Source organism: Hippopotamus amphibius, chromosome 3 (assembly GCF_030028045.1).
Source record: "Hippopotamus amphibius kiboko isolate mHipAmp2 chromosome 3, mHipAmp2.hap2, whole genome shotgun sequence".
In the NCBI taxonomy this organism is placed as follows: domain Eukaryota; kingdom Metazoa; phylum Chordata; class Mammalia; order Artiodactyla; family Hippopotamidae; genus Hippopotamus; species Hippopotamus amphibius.
In genome coordinates, this window is record NC_080188.1 from 166,488,638 (window position 1) to 166,503,317 (window position 14,680).

A 14,680-nucleotide genomic window follows, 5' to 3' on the forward strand; every position below is an offset into this window, starting at 1 on the left:
GCTATGGCTAGCATAAACCAAGTTGCAAAGGACGCCTGAACAGATTCAAGAAAGACTGTGCAGAAGGGATGTGAGTGGACACTTGGAGGATTTTAACATGAAAAATATCAATCTGGGACTTGTGTTATCATAATTGTTTCTAAAGAGGAAGAGTGGGAATATTTCACTATGAAAGAATATTAACATATCATAACCTTTCTGAAGGTCATCAAGTTTCTATTGCAGAAGTAAACTCTTCCTATTGCCTTTAAGCTGTTAGTTATGATAATGAAATTACCTAACCTGGTTCATCAAAGAGGAAGTTAAATTTAAGCAGGAAGCAATGAAAAGAGGTCAGGTGTCAACCTGACAACTCACAGCAAGTAAGAACCAGGTTCCAGTGTATGTACACACGCGCGCGCACACACACACACACACACACACACACACACACACTCGAGTACATACACAGAGAATTATGTAACTGCTTTTTTTTGGTTATCTTCAGAAAGTTTACTGGAAACACAGCATAAAGGGTTTCTTACACTCTGACCTCATCTTGTATAAACCATATTTGTGATACAGCATATCAGGTCCACTGATCTAAACACAAATGACATGATGAAAGGAGAAATGGCCCAGAGAGAAACAGAACAAAATGAAATGGCTCGGATTTTAGGAAAAGCTAATATAATGAGTCTTCTATCTGTAAAGGTAAAGATCCAAAGGGGGCAGAAGGGTGTCAAGGAGGGAAAGGGAACTTTCACACACATGTGTGAAAGTGACTATACACACTACACACATTGGAGAACTATGTAGCTTCTTGATGTGTTTCCAGGGGCTATTAAAAATTTGACAGCAAAAACACAAAATAAAGAGTACTCATAATATCCCCAAATCTGAATGTTATACATTCATCTAATTATCTAATCATGACCTCATTCAGCAGATATTTACTCAGAGCCCAGCACAGGCCAGGAGTCATTCAAGGTGCTTGAGATCTGTTGGAAACAAGGAAGACATGGAGCTTTAAGTGGTCACTGTGAGAGAGTTTATGGTAAATCTCAATATTAGCAATCCCAGAAAGGTAACCATTTACGGTTGTATTTTCACTGCTTTCCCCAAAGCAGGAAAACACTGGAGCCAACAAAACACCATAGAGAGAATGCATAAAAAGAACACAGATGTATACACATGCATAAGCATATACATATATGTATGTATACCCTTATCATTTTGCTGTACACCTGAAATTAACACAATATTGTAAATCAACCATACTTCAATATAAATAAATAAATAAATAAATAAAGTGTCTAATTTGGGGGTGGGGGAGGGAAGCTGGCTATCTCACAGCTACTTTCTAAGACTTTATTTCTCAAAGTGTGATCTAGGGGCCAACAGGATTGGGATCCACCTGGGATCTTTTTAGGAAAACAGACTCTCAGGCTCTACCCTGAATCTCATAACCTGTAATTCTAACAAATCCCCAGTGACTCCTATGCACACAGAAGTTTCAAAAGCACTGTTCTAACAGGTTTTATTTACAAGTTGAATTATAAGACAGGTCACCTTACATTTGTGGCTGAAGGTGACCTCTAAGGCTCCTTCTAACTTTTGAGACAGTATAATGACACTGGCACCAAAAGTCTGGAGAGGGCTCACTTGGCCTTTTAAAATGTCAGGTTAGGGACAAACCTACAAATACTTATATGATCTTTAACGGTGGAACTCTGAGGATTCAAAATTCACATGACAGGGTAGTTATCACAGACATACACGACCCATCACGCTTCAGTAAATTCTAATTCCTACTTTCAGAATCTAGACCGTTTTGAAATAAGGACATAACTGACTAATTAAAAATAGCCTATGCAAAATAAATATATTTTCTACCCCTAATCCCTCCAAAGAATGCCAGTATCTGAGACTAGTCTGACACCTGCTTGGGATCAGTAATTTATAATTCTAAGGAATTTAGGGCAACCACGCCACGGTACCAGACAACTTTGAGAGATCCTATCTCTTTCATATGCTCGTGATGAGTGGGTTATGCTGCCACAGCTGGCGGATTTACCACTAAACTTACCTAAGTATCTGTGACAGTAAGTACTGATTCGATTTACACCAACTTTGATAATAGATTATCCATACAAAATTCAAAGTTTCTATCTACTCAACCGTATCTTACTGAATGAAGTGTATCGAATATGTCAAAACCTGAAATACGCCTAGCCTTTCCTTTGATTCTCAGCTTCAATTATTGGATAAGGATTGAATTTTAAATATACGCAAGCCCCCACTTACTGTCTTTCCAAAAGTAAATAAAACAAAATAAATTCACTCTACATGTAATTTTTAGTGTTTTCCTTGTGGGTCCGCTGCCAGTGTTTACGTTTAGCATAAAGCACTTGGAGACTCCACACGATGCATGTTATCCTGCTCTCATACAATGCTTTGTTTCTTGTTTTCGAGTTTAGAAAGAAATTTCAACCCATCTCTCCAACTGCCAGAAAGAAAAGATTAAATATAATCTCTCTTCTCTTTTGGAGCTGACTTTTCAAAATTGCAATTTAAAAGCACGTTCTGGGGAAAGCAGTAGAGCAGCTTCCTTAAACTCTACCTTAGGTAGACAAAAGCTGTAAAATATCTGGCACTCACTGTCCCTTAATCCCTGAAGTTTCACACATAAAACTAACAGCTATTTCTTGAAGAGCAAGTCAAACACGGCAGTTATGAACAAATAACCTAATAAAAAACCAGTTTGGGTTGAGATTTCTTTAGAGATTAAAAGCTGAAATAGGCGGCAGTGTCAAGGAAAGTCAAGGCTTTGGAACAAAAGAGAATATTAACATGGGTAGGTTCAGCAAATGAAGGAAAAGACAAAACACTGAAACGCAGGCCAATGTTTACACTACGTCCTTTCCTTTAGGAAAAAGAAACATTATTTTCATGAGAAAGGCAGATCTAGCAAAAACGTGATACTGAACTATTAGTCAATACTTTAAAATCATACAGAAAGCAAAGAAAGAATTGCAAAACAAAAGCAAAACACAGGCAGAAGCATGGCTTTGCACTCTACCTGCACCCAAGGCGATGCTGTGCTTACCTGGGGCTCCAAAGGTGCCAAAGTCAGTTAACACTCAGTTCTGCTCGTAAAGTCTCTGGAGGACCGAATGGGGCTCAGTTCTTCCGGCTGAGCTTGGCTACAACACAGCTCTGGCTTCCTCTCCCCAAAGGGATGCGGGCTGTGGTCCTCCACACTGAGAGATATTTCATAGGATACGTCCCATCTCTAAGATTTTTCTAGAAACAGGCTGTGGTTCCTCGTCAGGCAGGTTGTTTACCACTAAGGAGGGGAATACGGACCAGTGGCCCCTGGAACATGGTGATCATAGCCTCAGCAGAGGGCTTTATGCTTTCTTCTGACGGAAAGTTTTCCATTCAGGAGGCCAGGGAAAGCTTTTAAGGCACAAACAATAGAGGTGGGGCAAAACTACTAAATTTGTTAAAGGCCTTCAACATTGCTCATCAACTAGAGCAGTTCATGATAAAACTGTGCTGGGGACACAAGACAGACAGAGAGAGCTCAAGAGGGGACAGGCTGAATCAATGGGCAAGATACAGATTCTGTTCCTACCTCGTATAACCTAACAGTCCCGCCGGTCCTGTGTGACACCATAAATAAAGTGATTCACAGATCTTCCCGTGTGTTATTTAGCCACAAAAAGGCCAGCCAAAGCCTGTTCTGAGCCATCAGCCACACCGACGTGTCCATGAAAAGGTATACAAATCACAGCCTGCCTACGTGCAAACAACGCATGTGGTGGTTACACTCTCTTCTGCCACCTGGCCACGCTGGGGTCAGGCTGATAATACACAAGGCAAGTATGACCTTATTTCCCAAGCAGAAAACCATAGAGCTTACTTTGGGGCAACCCTTAGTTTTGCTGCTTCTGACAAACACAACATTCTCCAGTGACCCACATCTGACGGTGACCCCAGCAATGAGGTGAGACGTGCGGTCTCCCTTTGGACTGTTGAGACAGATGGTCTCACCCCCACAACTGCAAAAAAGGGGGAACTCTGCTCTGCACTAGGCTCTGGGGATTCTAGACATCAAAATATTTTTCAAGGGAACAAGCCCTTAATAGGAGACACAGTGGTGATACCATTACTCCTGCCAACCGAACCTTCTATCTTGCTAATGAGAAGTATTTCATAAAATTTTCATCAGGAACACGTCTGCATTGCACACACACGTCTAGGCGTTTAAGATACATTCTGTACGCCATCCAGAGGGAAATTTCATTTAAGTCGTTGGCTTCGACTTCTCATTTCAATGTCACAAAATATTTCGCCTTCCAGGGAAAGCAAAAGATCACTTGGGGACTGGTTGGGGCTTTTATTCCTCTCCAATAACAAACTAACATTAACATTTATTTCTAAAAACGAAATTATTTATAAAGGATGTAATCACTCAATGGAGAATTTGCTCAAGAAGTTTATAAACATGGCAAACTTCAGCTTTCAGATGCTTACCATTCACCAATGCCCTTTTTGTGAACTTGGAGCAGAAGAGGCCTCCAGCATGCAACTCACTTGGGGGTAAGTTCAGCTGCTAACTTTTAATTCATTTGTTTTTGAACATACTGTGTACCCATGCCAAAGTTTTCAGAGAAGTGTGTGTATGTGTGTGTGTGTGTGTGTGTGTGTATAGAGTTTTTTAGAGTCGCAAAGCACAATACTACAACTGTTGATGAGCAGATTGAGATTAAAATCAACAGTCCAAAATTGGGTAAAAATACAAAATTTTAAAAAGCAAAGGGCGTGGCGATGATTTTTGTGTAATTCATTTTTTCAAATCAGAGCTTTAACAAGCAATTTTTATGCTGGTGAATTCAGAGGTCAACTGACACTTCTTTTTTTCTCCATCCTCATTTCTGATTTTAAAGAATAAAAGAACTCATTAGCACAGAAAAATGAGTTAGGTTTTCTTCCTGACCTTTATAAAGCCTTTCATCCAGATGAAATTTAATTAAGTTTAATACTGATATGGACATAGCAGAGCACAGGAAAGTTAAAGCAAAAGGACAGGCAATTTGGTTATATGTTTACGTTGGTAACCTTTACCTAGCTGAGTGTGTGTGTGTGTGTGGGCGTGTGTGTACACCTTTCAGGTATGCCACAGCCTACAAGGTAGGTACCTCACTGGGATTATCATCTCTGTTGCCTGTCACCATAGAACTCACAGATTTCTCATTCTTTGTATTAAAGCATTGTTGATATCCATTAAAATACACATACTGTTGGGCAAACAACATATTCTACCATTAACCCTGCCCTGATTTAGTGCTCCAGGTTAGCTGGTTAGACACCTAGCAAGTTCTGACTGGAGGTAGAGGAGTCCAGGAAAGGGCAGTGATGAGCACCCTGCCTGGAGGAGCACTGGGCCTGGAGGGCCCCAGAGAGGGCTGCACGCAGCGTGGAGGTCATGCTCTCCACTTCACTGGCCCCAGGGAACCTAGCAAAGGGGTGCTTCTCTGATGGAACCCTGAGCCATAAATCTTTCATGCAACCTCTCTGCACCAGCCCCTCGATGGGTGTGCCAGGCCTCCACCTACGACCTCACTGAGCTGTCTTCTAAACAAGTGACTCATACGCCTGGAGTGGAAGACACCACACACCCCAATAATACCATAAAGATACCTCCCTCCGTCTTGTGTTCTGTCTGTTACTCACACCCCACACACCAGGCAGGAAGCCTTTTATGTGATGTCCCGAATCCAATGTAAGCCTTGCTTTCCTATTTTCATGACTAAGGGCTAGCAGACCCTGCCTTCTCCACCTTGGACCTGGCAGGATGAGGGTACAAAACGCTGAAGGAAGACTATACGGAGACACACAGTTAGATACAAACTCACAGCCACTAATATGTAGGCTTATAAATATACTGGCGATAGAGATCTTAATTTTGAGATATTGTTGTGATCATTGACAAAGCCTTTTCTGACTAAAACTGTTCTCAGAAGGTTTAAATAATAATGTTCTGGGGAAATGGCTCCATTATCAATATTAAGTTCAGTGGCTCCTGGGTAGTAAGATAGTTAAACCCCTATTTTCATGGCTAAAAATACTACAAAGTAAGTTCAAAATAAAATTCAATCACCTTGACTCATTTGAAAAATACATATATGTAGGTAGGAAGTTTAGGAAGAGAGTAGTCTTATTTCAGATGCTTTACTCACCCATTTTTAAAGGAGTCACCAAGAAATGAGAAAGAACAGGAAATACAGCCAATATTTGATAACCACTGTAAATGGAGTATAATCTTTAAAAATTGTGAATCACTATATTGTACATCCGTAACTTATATAATATTGTAAATTAACTATACTTCAATTTTAAAAAGGAGAAAAGAAATGGGAGAGAACAGGAGAACCTAGAAAGAGAGGGAAATAATCAAGTCACCAAAGAAAAACTTCTGCTTGAAAATGGTCTCTCACCTACTGCTCTCAGTGGCTACTCAGGACACCTCTCTCTTCAGGAAATGGGATCCAAGAGGAAAAGGAGCCCTGTGGTCTCCCTGCCAATATTTCCTCAAAAGAGCTCAAGGTGGTGCCCACACGAAGGAAAAATGGTCTCTGGAGACCAACGTCGGCATTTATTCAACAGCTATTTACTTAACACTCATGTCCTCGGGACTGGGCAAAAGCTAGAGTCTCAAAGGTGCTATGAAGGTAGTAACAGGTTAGCTTATAGCCTATAAACAATTACAAGGCAATTAAAAACACCACCACTTAATGGCAGTTTGTGTGAATGGCAGAGTGAGCATTTGAGGAGCTCTCAAGAGCTCTAAGAGGACCATCCAGGACGCCTCTGAGAGAAGAGTCATCCTATCGACTTGAAGGGTAAAGCCGTATTTCCCATGTTGACAAGATGAGTAAGGCAGAGTGGTGGAAGGGGTGTTGATCTCCAGGCAGAGTGAGTATATAAGCAAAGCTTAGGAGATGTGACAAGTATGTCATGCTCTAAATAGGCCTGAGGAGGGAGTGTCAGGAAATGAGACTGCTTAGGGAGACAGGGGCTGGAAAATGAAGGGTCTTGCTAAGACCTTGTAAGCCACTGATGTCAACACAGAGGTGAAACCATCAGATTTTTGTGCTAGCAACATCATTTCTGGGAACAGAAGGGACTGGGCTAAGAGCAAGGAGGTTGGTAAAAAGGATTCCAGTGGTAGTCTAGTAGCTAGACGCGAGATGGTGAGCGTCCAAATGAAAACACTATAATCAGATAAGAAAAGGACACAAAAAATATCATTTAGGAGGTAAAATAATAGGAGTTTGATGACTATTTAGATGCAGGTGTTATGTAAGGAAGAAAGTGAAATCTAGGCTAATTGAGAGGTATTTGGCATGAATAGCAATTGGGTAAACAGTAAAACCATTACCTAAATGTTATCTTTGAGGTATTAGTGAAGATAAAGAGCAGACAAACGAATGCAAGGGACTGAAGCCCAGGACAGAGTTGTGGACCAGAGACCAAATATGAGCCACAAAATGTGCAAGTAGAAAACTCTATGAATGTGACTGCTGAGGGCAGCGGGCAGTGAGGTGGTTCTTAACCTTCTAGCATCATGGACCTTTAAGATTCTGGTCAATGTTATGAGCCTAACCCCTAAAAAAATGCATATTTGCAAATACAGAAAAGGCACTATATTTTAGACGAAGTTCATCTATGAACTCACAGATTAAGTATTTATAGTATAAAGCAAGAAGAGAAGAGGGCTTAGGAAGGAGACAGTTAAGAAACAGGGCACAGAAGACGACACCACAAGAGTTGCCAGGAAAATTTCTGCCTCTACAATGACTGCAGAGCACTCTTTCTAGAAATGTACATGAAATAATGGGTTGTATAGCTAGACAGGACTGGGCTTCAAAGTAGAGTTTTAATTTGGTAGGGTTTTTTTAATATTATGGAAAATTTCGGACATATTCAAAGTAGAGAGAACAGTATGATGGAGCCCCTTGCAACCTATGCCTGAACTTCAAGAATTATCAACTCATATCATTTCACTCCTGCATATCAATATCTATCTATAAAAGGATGATACTAAAAAACATAACCATGCCAGCATTATCACATCTTAAAATAATAATAGTAAATCCTTAAAATCATCAAATATTCAGCTAGTGTTCGACTTTCCCCAACTGCCTCATATTTTTTTCATTTTCTTTTCAGTTTGTTTAAATCAGGATGCAAATAAGGTCCACACACTATAACTGGCTGATGGGTCTCTTTAGTCTCTTTTAATCTATAGGGTTCCCCCTGCATGTCTGTCTGTCTTTTTTTTCACTCCCTATTCATTTATTCTGTAAAATTGTTTTGTTTAATTTTGCTGACTGCATCCTTGAAGTATCATTGAACATTCACTTTATTCCTCTGTGTCCCATATATTGGTACTTGGATATAGAGGTTTGATTAGATTCAGGGTCAATATTTTGGAAAGAATACTTCCTAGAGGGTGTTGAGTTCCATCAGGAGACATACAAACAGGATTTTATAAAAGATGGGGCTGGCAAATCATGCTTGTCTGCTATGGAAAAGAAGCCAGTGAAAAAGGTGAGGTTGAAGAACAGGGAAAAGCACAGCATAAAAGACAGTGGATGATGAAAAAAGAAACAGAAAAATATAAAAAGCAACTGCTTTCTCTACTCATAAAGCACCATGCTCTTGGACCATTTCAAGCAGTCCTGAGCATCTCTCCAGAGCATTCACGGTAATAACTGGCACGCATCACAATAATCCTAAAGGCATCAAGAAGAAAAGACTACATTATCTTGCATTTACCCTTGATCAAAAGTGTGAAGCATTTCCTGATTTTTAAAAAGTCTATCATTAAATTTTGCAGAATTAGAAGTTTCTGTGCTTAAAGATTTTCTATCTCAAGAACATTCACTGGAGAGGGGTCTCTACCATATAACTCATATGGGTGACTATTTTGTCTTATAAACACAGAGTTCATATAATCACATCCCTCAACCCCACAAGGGAAGTATTTAGCCAATAATACAACATTGTGGTAATTATTACAGTAAAACAGTAATAAGGAAGAAGATCTAAGATTATGTATACCCTTTTAATTAATTTTCACCATTATCCTCACATGACATTTTTTTCTAGGGCCCAAAACTTTCATTTTACAAAATGTACTTGTAAGAAACAGAGCTCCATTAACTGATGCCCCCTAAGGGACACATTCATTCTGTCAACCTGCCCTCTGGAAAATGTCTCACTGTCTGTGACTTTTCTCCTGTCCCTGCCTCAAAAGAACAAATTCTATTTGAACATCTATAGCAAGTATGTTCCGATTCACTGAGTGTTCCTGTGCACTATAATTACTCTGCCATTAGGAACAAACGTCAGACCTAAAAACAAAGCATGGTTTAATTTAAAGTGCAGTAGTATCAGGTTAAAAAAAGGGGTTCAGATAAATTAAGAGGTTTTTTCATCATAAAATTGTATATTTTGAAAACCTTCATCTGAAAACAAGCCTGCTAAAAGCACTTATAAACACATTGGTAAGGTGATTTTATTAGGATGAATGGACAAGTTAACAATCAAGGAGTGTTTCTCAGATGCCAGTCCAGAGACCAGTGACAGCCCACTGTGAAATGTAAAAAAACCTGGGCAACAGATTAAATTTTGCATAAAATGTTGCTCATCACCCATCATGATCCAGCTCAAACATTATCTCTGCTGGAAGGTCTTTCCACACCTATGGAAGACTCATCCGCCATCTTGCTATCATCCCATATGGAGTCACATATAATACAAGGGTGAGTCAAAAGTTATCTGCACTCTGGCCGTAGAATTTATTTTAATTCACTTATAGAAAAGATATAAAATATATCATTTTTTGACATAATCTTGCTTTTCAATGCACTTTGTCCATCTGTCAACAAGCTTTCATATTCCCTCATTAAAAAATGTTTTAGGCTGACCCATGAGCCATGAAGTCACCATTATCTTCACTTCTTCATCAGATGTGAATCTTTGTCCTTGTAGGGCTGCTTTCAGGGGATCAAACAGGTGAAAGTCCAGTGAAGCAAGATCAGGACTATAGAGAGGATGCTTTAACACCTCATAACGAAGTAATCCATGACAGACTTAGGTGTTGAAAAGTTTGTGCAAGATGGGTACTGAAACAACTCACAGGAGAGCACAAACAGAAGCGTTTGGACATCTGCAAACAAAATCTGGACCGATACCCTAAGGAAGGTGAAAGTTTCTTAAAGAGAATCATTACTGGTGACGAGACATAGATTCATCACTATGAGCCTGAGAGTAAATGGTAGAGTTTGGAAAGGAAACATCTTCAATCGTCAACCAAGAAAAAGTTCAAAAGTCAACTATCAGCTGGAAAATTGATGCTTACACTTTTCTGGGATTCTCAAGGGCCAGTATTGGAACATTATCAAGAAAAATGTTCAACAATCAACAGTGCTTGTTACAGTGAGATGCTTATTGAAGAGCTGAAGCCTAAGCTTCGGATTAAACTCAGAGGACTGCTATCCAAGGGCACTGTGATCTTGCATGACAATGCATGTCCTCACACTTCTGCCCACATTGTCCACACTCTGCAAAAACTTCGTTTTGAGGTGTTAAAGCATCCTTCCTATAGTCCTGATCTTGCTCCACTGGACTTTCACCTGTTTGGTCCCCTGGAAGCAGCCCTACAAGGATGAAGATTCACTTCTGAGGAAGAAGTGAAGAGAGCGGTGTATTCGTGACCCTCAGCTCAGCCTAAAACATTTTTTAATGAGGGAATATGAAAGCTTGTTGACAGATGGACAAAGTGTATTGAAAAGCAAGGAGATTATGTCAAAAAATGATATATTTGTCTTTTCTAAAAGTTAATTAAAATAAATTCTACGGCCAGGGTGCGGATAATTTTTGACTCACCCTTGTATTACAGCACAAAACACACTACACGTGACCACTGAACAAATACTATATCCACACTAGGTACTTACACACTGAGGGTATGACAGGTGAGATGGAATCTTCTTTGCTTAGAAGAGTGCTCTCAAAAAAAAAAAAAAAAAAAGAAGAGTGCTCTCTTTATCTCCTTAGATAGGGGAACACGTCCTGCCTTTGTACTAACATAAACCCCCTACCTGGTATTTATCGTGTGTTTTTTGAATGCTTGGATGAAGCACTAGCCTCAATTTCCTCATAACAACCTTGCAAGGTGGAGAGTAGGAAGGTATACCACATATTCATTTTTACATGAGGAAATCAGGTTCAAGTGTAATGTGACTTCCCTAAAGTCTCACAGCTAGTGAGTAAGTGGGCCCCTCGAACCCAGTCCACTTTGAGAGTAGATAAGTAAGAGGACAGATGGACGGAGGTAAAAGATTCAGAATCCTCCTTTGCAGAGACTGTGACAATTGGGCCCTGGCATCTCTTTCTAGGACTCCCTTACTGGGAGGCAGAGCCCTCCAAAGAGATACAAGTTGAACAAACTGGGATGGAAGGCATTTTAGGAGGCTGTACCTTCCCTGCACCCACCCAAAAGCCATAATTTTTTTTTTTAATTGAAAGAATTTTCAATTACCAGCTCATCCGAGAAGGCTGTTGTTTACTTCTGATCACTATGGAAAATGCTGCCCATATACAACCTCAGTCTTGGGACTGGGCCTTCTCCCTTCCTGCCCAAGGAATCTGAACACAGTGGAAACCAGGCACTTCAGGCGTTGCTTGGATTTCAGTGCCTGATACCCCCATTTCAGGGACTCCAGACCAATGGGAACCCACCCTTGCCCTACCATCCCTTCTGCAGCTCTGGAAAAGGGGGCTAGTTAAAGGGACTTCATGGAATAATTAAGTACTAGGGACTTAAGTACTGTCCCTCCAGGGAAACATGGTGGGGTGGGAAGGAGAGATGTGGATCCCACAGGAATAAATGACCAACAGTGTAATTAGCAGGGAAAATAACTTGGGGTGAAGAATTCTCCCACTGCTCCTGAAAGAACACCAAGCAGGCAAACTATCTTTTACGGGTACGGTGTTTATAAAGGAAATCTTCCTTTGAGGGCACCAGGAGCCCACACTGGGCATGTGCACATCACGAGCGCTACTGGAGATGAAGTCTCCTTCTGAGAGAGAAGGGAGGAAAGCTAACTTGGTATTTATAGACTTGTTAGCCAGTGGAATATAAAATCTGGCAGCCAGTGGCGAACACAACTTTGGATTTTAAAACCAAATAACTATTCACATCAGAATAGTTATTGCACTCTCAGTTCCAAAACATTGAAAAGCAGGTTAGGTAAGATCTAACATTACACATAATAATCTCACCCAGAGCTATTTATGCAGGGCACACGGGAACAGCCCACAGAAATCAAATAAATTTGCACGTAAGGAGTAGAAATGCTAAGTATATGATTAAGGGATTTTGCACCTAAACCTCCCCGAAGATCCTGAAGCAGGGGAACTCCCTTCAGAAAAATGCACAGGAAAATGCTTTATTTAGCTACTTTGTTCATGTTTTCTTCACATTCAAACCCAGCATAATACTACTGTTATTAACTGACTTCAAACCATAGTGCTTCATGTGAAGGCACACAGAAAGGGAGAATGGAGCAGAGATCAAATAAATTAATATGTCACACTTAGCATTAAATTATTTAAAATGTTATCTCCATATTAAATTCTGAATCACTGGCAACAACCACACAGAGTACTGAACTATCCAATCTACTGACACGCTGCCTGTCACATTCCTCTGATTTAGAACTTTTTTTTTCATGAACACAAATATTTTTGTTCAGCACAGAATGTATCCAGGAAGATGGAGATAAAGATCAACTGCAGAAGAATGAGAATTTTAATCTTAACAATCAAGCAAGGGGGTTAGGGTCCTAACAATATTTCTAGATCGAATCAGGGAGCAAAAATAACTTTCCCAATCAGATCATGGGATGAGAGCCAAACTGGCAAATGTCACAGGGAAACGAAGGTTCAGTGTTAGTAAAGCTCTAACAATTCCAGCTAGAGCTGCCCTGTCCCCAGAGGTTGTCAGCTTAAAGGGAGGGGGTCACCACCATCTATGAGGGTTAATTAGTGCTAGACACTTTACAGATGTCATATTTCATATAATCTTTATCATAATCCCCTGTTAAACATTATCTCCGTTGTGCAGATGAGGAAATAGAGACTCAGGGAGGCTAGTGCCTGGGCTAACGTCACTGCTAGTAGAACCAGAACTGGTACTAGGTCTCTCTGACCCTAAGATTCTTCTCAACTCAGAGATTCTATTGCATGACTATGATAACTGTTATTCACAACTGCCATGCTACTGAATATTATGTGTAAGGCTCTAAGCAATTTACATACATTTTTCCCATTTAATTTAATCATCACGATAGCAATGTGAGGTATTATTATTCCCATTTACACATGAATATATTGAGATTAGAAGGGCTGGGGAGCTTGCAAGGTCATCCAAGAGCAGGGGAAAAGCTGGGATTCGAATCAAGTTCTATTTGACCTAAAAATCCATGGTGCCCTCTACTAGGACTGTTCCATGCACTGACCACAATATAACTGAAAGGAGTCCAAGAGTTTGGCTGTGACATTCACTGATATCTACTCCCAATATTACTAATGAATATCAACCCCTATAAACATCAATACCTACTGGACATGAAGCACTGCAAAATGACCCATACATTTCTTTTATTATTGTCAAATTCTTTAACATCTAAACTGAGTAAAAAAATCAAACATTATCTTGGGTTTACAGCAGCTTTAACTACACAAGTAAATTTCCAACTAGCTCAGAATTGTACCTTTACTAGACAGTATAAGCACAGTGGTTAAAATGACTAGCTCTGCCTACTCATTTATAAAATGGGGATGATATCACTTATCATAAATGAAGTCATGAATGTGCACAGCATTGGCACATAATGAGCACACAACATTGCTACCGCCCTCTTATTTTGGAATTGGGTCTTTTAGTTAGAATAAAAATCTAAGAAACTAGTGAATAAATTCAAGTTGTGTTATAAGACAGACAAATATAAGCCTGGAATCAAACATCTGATTCGGGGCAGGTCTGATACCTCATTTCTAGGCAAACCAGATACTTCCCTCTTTTTTAAGAGGAACATAAAAAATTAAAATATTTCTCAGTGTATGAAGGGTTTAAGAAAAGAGCTGTGGGAATTAATTAATGAAGAAAGAGAAGTAAAAGAGGCAGCATAGTTAAGCAGGGAATGACGAGACGCATGGTAACTCACTAAAAATAACTCAGTCACAAAACCAAGAGGAAGCGGCATTGAGGTAAAAATGAATATGTATCCTGGGAATGGAAATTTCCACCAACCAAAAGAGGAAGCCTTCTTCTATCAGAAGCCTTAGAATTTTAAGGAGATGCTTTTTCTCTGATGACTCTCCAAAGGGAGTAACTGGATTTTCAGTTTACCCAGGATGTTGGGTCCAACAACAAAAAAACCCCATCAAATAGGACCCTTCAGTTCAAATTATAGGGAGAACCTGGTAAGATTTTCCTCCAGTATCTTTGATGTATCTCCGGCACCAACATTCAAAAGGAAATGCCACATTTCTAGCACTTGATTTTCTTGGAAAATGTAGAATCTGGCTGGGTGCTCAGCCAGGTGCCTTTAATTGG

At 39.9% G+C, this 14,680-nt stretch overlaps 1 protein-coding gene across 2 annotated transcripts in view; it reads right to left on the reverse strand.

Moving 5' to 3' along the window:
- C3H1orf21 (chromosome 3 C1orf21 homolog) overlaps positions 1 to 14,680 on the reverse strand; it is a 225,589-nt gene that overhangs the window by 167,340 nt on the left and 43,569 nt on the right. The window contains exon 1 of one of the 2 annotated variants that reach the window (XM_057729000.1): positions 3,089 to 3,328. The exons of the other annotated variant lie outside the window; for it this stretch is intronic. The gene's annotated coding sequence lies outside the window, so the exon portion shown is untranslated. Of the gene's footprint in view, positions 1 to 3,088; positions 3,329 to 14,680 lie in introns of those variants that run through there. 2 annotated transcript variants of the gene reach the window in all.